A 5,966-nucleotide genomic window follows, 5' to 3' on the forward strand; every position below is an offset into this window, starting at 1 on the left:
GTGTGATCCCCATTTTACAGATGAAGAAACTAAGGCTTGTATAAGCTAAGTTATTAAGTCACAAGCTAGTAAGTATTGGGATTTGAATCTATAACTTTCTGTTCAACTCTGGATTTGGAGTTCTTGACACTATACTAATCTACTTCGACATATTCCCTTTGACAATCTGTATTTTGTATAATCTAAGGCCCACATTTTTCAAATTTTAACATCTCTGAAATTGTGACATATCTTATAAGACTTCTGTAAATTATAAGTAACAGCTCCCCCTGCCCCTGCCGCCGTTGGTATATGAAGAAATCACATATTTTCCAAAACAGTGTTGTATTTGTTTATGGTAGGTTATGCTGCAATATCAAATATCAGAAAATCTAAGAGACTTAAAACAAGATAGGTATGGGACTTCTCTGGTGGTCCAGTGGTTAAGACTCCACATTCTTAATGTAGGGGTCCCAGGTTCGATCTCTGGTCAGGGAACTAGATATCACATGCCTCAACTAAAGATCCTGCATGCCACAACTAAGACTGTGCAGCCAAATTAAAACACACACCACACATACACACACGCACACACACACAGGGGAGGTTTATACTACTAGCTCACACAAAGTTTGTTGAAGATCTGTGTGACCCTCCAGAGGGCACTGCACCCTTGTACCAGTATGTACTTCCCATAGCTACAAAGTAGAAGGTAAAACCTTGGAGGATCTCACACAGCAATTAAATGCTCCAGCTTAGCAGTGACATAGGTCACTTCTGCCTACAAATCATTGACTAGAATTAGTCACATGGCTGTGCCCAACTGCTAGGGAAGCTGGGAATTGAATCTACCACATTCTCCAAAGGAGTGAAGAAGTGGATATGGGCAAGCATTTATGAAATTTGGTCATTCGGATCAGTTAATGTAAATATCATGGATCTATTTGAATAAAAACCAATGAGCAACAGTTGGCCTATGATCTGTTATAGTCCATCATAAGTTCACTTTCAAAATTCATGCTCATGTTTAACTTCAAAGAACAAAATTCAGAATTCTTCAAAAAGAACGTTATGAAACAGCATAACTATAATTCAGGAAGTCTACAGGTGAGCTTCCAGGGCTTTGAAACCTCCTAAAAGGATATACCAAATCTTCGGTGCATTTTTTTTCTGAGGAATGGGTCATTCTCAACTGGGATTCATGATTTGTTCATTCCTTTATTCAACAACTATGTGTTGAGAGCCCAGTATATTCCAGGCATGATGTTCTGAGTTCTTGGGATCCAGCAGCAAAGATGACATACAAGTTCCCAAATCTCGTTAAGTTTATAATCTGCAAAGGGGACAATAAATAATAAAAAAAAAGACAATTTTAGATCCAGATAGGTGAGCAAAAAGGACAATGTGATGGGAACTGGAGTAGGTTGAAAAAAGAGGTTGGGGTCTGCTTTAGCTAAATAGTCAAGATTAACTTTTAGGAGGGAATATTTGATCTGAAATAGGAAAGATGAGCGGGACTGCCTCTGCAGAGGTCTTATAATCCTTGAGAAAAGTGTTCTGGTCCAAATTCTAAAGGAGCTGAAGAATGCACTCAGTACACTGGAGACGTTGAAAGTATCTGGAGCATGGAGAGTAGTAGGAGAGGTAGTGAAAGAGAAATGCAGAAGCCAAATTTGCTGGGGCCTGTAGTTAAGGGATGGATAAGATATCAGAATTTTCTAGGTTTGGAGTCTGAAGGCAGAGGGCAGAGAGTAGAGTGGAATCATGCCTCCTGTCTGAGACAGAGCCCAGAACAGCACCTGTGCAACATGGCACAGCCAGGCACAGTGGGGGTAGGCACAGTGGTGTGCAGGAACTTGGACAGAAGGTTCTGGGGTTGCTATAAATACCCTTCCACTCACCATAGTGTGTGTTTCATGTGTGGCTGAGAGTAGAGTAGCTGTGGCTCTGAGAGACTGTAGAATTTTTTAAAATTTATACATAATCTTGTATTGGAGTATAGTTGAGTTACAATGTTTTATTGGTTTCTAGTGTACAGCAAAGTGACTCATTGTACATATATATAGTCTTTTTCATATTCTTTTCCATTATGGTTTACCACAGGATATTGAATATAGTTCCCCATGCTATACAGTAGGACCTTGATGTTTATCTATTTTATATATAGTACTTTGTATCTGCTGATCCCAAACTCCTAATTTATCTGTCCCCTTTCCCCTGTGTGTGAGTTTGTTTCTATTTTGTGAATATATTCATTTGTATCATATTTTAGATTCTGCATACAAGTGACATCACATGGTATTTGTTTTTCTCTTTTTGACTTACTTCACTTAGACCATCCTTGTTGCTACAAATGGTGTTATTTCACTTATGGTTGAGTAATATTTCATTGTAGTATGGAATATTATACCACATCCTTCTTTATATATTCATCTGTTGAAGGGCATGTAGGTTGCTTCCATGAGACTACAGAGTCGAAGTAGACCTGCCCCTAAAATGTTTGATCAGAGGCTCCACTAGGACTTCCACATCAGAGGAGGCCAGCTGGAGAGGTGACTGTGGCTGAGGAGTGAATGCCGCCCACCCACCCACCCACCTATCATGTAGATGCCAGCCCAGTGAGAAGAGTGTAGGGGTGGACACGAGAGAAGATTAAATCAGCTGAGATTATCTGGAGGTTTCATTTCCACCTCCTAGCATAGGAGTCTTGTGAAGCAGACGTTGGGTTCAGTTATAAAGAAATGAAGTTTACATATAGCAAATACCTGAAGTTTTTACATTGATACTTTATAGCTAACACATATATTTTACCCTATAACTCAAATTTGCTTTTAACCAATTTTTAAATGAAGTTTTCTGACTCCTGAAATAAATTTTGTGCATTACCTGCCTGATTATTTACTATCTAAATAGTATCACCTAAACAAGAATGGCTTTCCTTGAGGGTATGGCCTTAATATCATAATAAGACCAACTTAAAGATAGAACATTTTCAATAATTATCCCAAATTCTGGTAAATACAAATTTCAACTTAGTATCTGAGTTATCTTGAATTGTCATTGCCTTTCCCAATGACATCCATTGATGAAACCAGAACTCTGTATTAAATTTATGTAGATACTAATGTAGATACAATAATATCGTATTTCCTTTAGACAATCAAATGCCATTAAAATGATTAGCCCTCTGACAATCAGATGTTGAGTTATATCATCAATGATCATGTCTTGAAGTCCTGCTAGAGCAAAGTATTTTGCACAAATTATGTCAATTATTTCTCACAAGCATGCTTAAGAGTGTAATTGTTCCCGTTTAACACCTTAGGAGACCAAGGCTGAGCTCAAGGTCACACTAGGAAATGGCTGATCCAGGAAAACATCTTCAGTTGGCCAACTTCCAGACAGGTGAGGTATGCTGCCACCTACTCTATACTCTGCTCGTCTCTGCTCAGCACTTCTATCACTTTTTTGGGGAAAAGAGCATATGCAGATATAGTAAATAATTCTAATTTCTACTTTATTCTAATTTACACCTGGATGTTATAGGAATTAAAATATCCATGACCAATACTCAACCTTTCAAAAATAACATACTACACTGTAATATTCTCAAAACAAATATGGTATTCAGTGAATGGTTACAGAGAATTGATATCTATGTTTTGACCCACCTCCTTTGAGAAACATTACATGTTGTAAGAAACATTTTTCTTTCACAGAAAAATTGTCTCCAATGTGCTGTTGAGCCATAAGTTGTCTCTTTATTGCATCCCAGAGGGAAGAGTTGAGTGGAAAAGATTCCACAGTTTAACTATGAGAGGACGTTACACATTTCAGTGAAAGAAAAAAATTTTCATCAAAAGTTAAGTAGATAAATTAAAGATGCTATAATAAGTCTTGGGATACAGGCTGTGCATTTGTTTTGCTTTGTTTTTTAAATCCATTAAAGTTACTAAATCTGTATACCAGATGCTGAAGTAGGACTCACTCAACTCAGTTTTGCCCTTCCTATCTGAAGTCAGTCAGTCTTTAGGGCAGCTGATTGCTTTTGGAGTCTGGAGGTGAGAGCTGGCAGGGACAGACGGAAGAGAAGAGAGAAGATCCAGGGACAGTGACTGCAGGCTGCGCTCCCCAAGGAAGTCTCGGGATGTACAATATGGGAAAGTGCCAAAGTCCAAAGCTGGAAAACAAAGCAAAACCAAACCAAGCCCCAGCATGCGGAAATAAAAGGAAGTTTAACACTGAACAGAGTGTGCACAGGAGCATCTCTTTATGTGAAGAGCAGTAGAGTTTTGTGGCCTGAACACACAATTACATAGAATTTAGTAATACAAAAGCTACTATTTATTGAATGCTTTTTAATAAATAGGACTTTAATAAGTACTGTGCTTAATATCTTACAGAGATTATTTTATTTGATCCTCACACAGTTGACACAATTACAGACTGTGTCCCATTTTGCAGATGAGGTAATGGAAACATTAAGCAGTTGCCTACTAAGTGGGCCAACAATCTGACTGGCATATAGACTTCTTCCTGCCACCTTGCAATACCAATGGTTTTGATGAGGATTCTTGCTTGCAAGCAACAAAATGAGCTCTGACTATCTAAAGGAAACAAAAATGTTGAAGGAAAGGGGACTCATAGAATCTGAGAGTCTGGAAGGGCAGGCTTGGGAAACAAGGAAGAACCCAGGGCCTTAGGAGGCCAGGCCATAGGAACACTCTATCCAAGATGCCACCATCTCTGCTTCTGCTGCACCACACCTTCTAGAAATGACTACTGGACATCATGCTGACCCCTTAAACTGCTCCAGATGCTCCTCCTTCATCTCGGGGTGCACGGGCCTGTGTGGGAGGGTCCACTGGGGCCCCTGCTCCATATTCCAGAGTGAGGGGAGAGTGCTATTCAATCTGTTTGGCATCTACAGTGGAAAGTGAGGTCTTATATCCCAAGATCACATGCAATGAAGAATTCCCCTAAAGACAAGGACAGATGGATTTTGACAGCCAAAAGAATGTTATAATGTCCTTCCAGACTACCCACTGTAGCCGCTTTGTAGCAAATCATTCCATTAGGAAAGCAAATGTAGGGCTGTTAAAATAATTTTGAAAGGTCAGGCAAAGGTGGAATTATGCAAACATTAAATATTGCAAATCAAAACCTGACTGACCTAGAATTTCATCCTAATAGATTTATTTGCAATCTCTAAATGCAAACTTTAAAAAGACAAATTTGGTAACCCATATGCTAAACAGCAATTAATTGGAATGTTTAGGGAATGGAATGTTCTTGTTAACTTAAATTTCTAACTAAAAGTGATTAAGCCTTTAAAAAGACCCACAAACCTTTATATTTGAGATCTTGTCACTGCAATTCTTTATAAAATATTTGGATTGTGAAGATTTTGCAATGCCTCAGAATTACTGATGCCACCATATGTGGTTGTAAAGTGCAGTGGGCGTAGATTGTGCTAAATGTGTATAGATCTCAGGGTATACATTCTATATACATTAGGCAAACTTCTTTTTTTTCATTTTATGCTAATCCTTTTGTAAACTTTTATTAACATTTTTATTTTTTGAAAAAGAATTATCATTTCCTAATGTAAAGGAAGAAATGGCTATATATTCAATTACAAATGCAGAAACTTATAGTACCATTTCATCTTGAAAATGTAACAGCCATGAAAGCATCCAATATTAGTTTATTAGCCAAATTTCTGATATGAGTTTGCCTAGGGAGATTGGAGGTAAGAAAAAGGGAGACTAATCCTAGTGAAGGATAGAAATGGCAACCATTTGAGTTGAGCCTTGATAGATGATGAGTAGGGTATTGACAAGTGAGGGAGGGAGAAGGAGGAGCATCCTAGGCAGGAAGAACAATATGAAGAAAGATGTCAAGGCATGAAAGTGCAAATGGAGCAAAGGGAAGGGGGATAATTCAGTGGGTTTAGGATGAGTGTATTAAAGGGGATCTGTGAGATC

The 5,966-nt window shown here is 38.4% G+C and overlaps 1 non-coding gene across 1 annotated transcript; it reads left to right on the plus strand.

Moving 5' to 3' along the window:
• Positions 1 to 404: 404 nt before the first annotated feature.
• TRNAK-CUU (transfer RNA lysine (anticodon CUU)) lies at positions 405 to 477 on the plus strand. Its single transcript has one exon. It is a non-coding gene; the product is annotated as a tRNA-Lys (tRNA).
• The last annotated feature ends 5,489 nt before the right edge of the window (positions 478 to 5,966 follow it).

Source organism: Giraffa tippelskirchi, chromosome 9 (genome assembly GCF_054371585.1).
Source record: "Giraffa tippelskirchi isolate mGirTip1 chromosome 9, T2T-mGirTip1v1.2.pri, whole genome shotgun sequence".
Taxonomy (NCBI): Eukaryota; Metazoa; Chordata; class Mammalia; order Artiodactyla; family Giraffidae; genus Giraffa; species Giraffa tippelskirchi.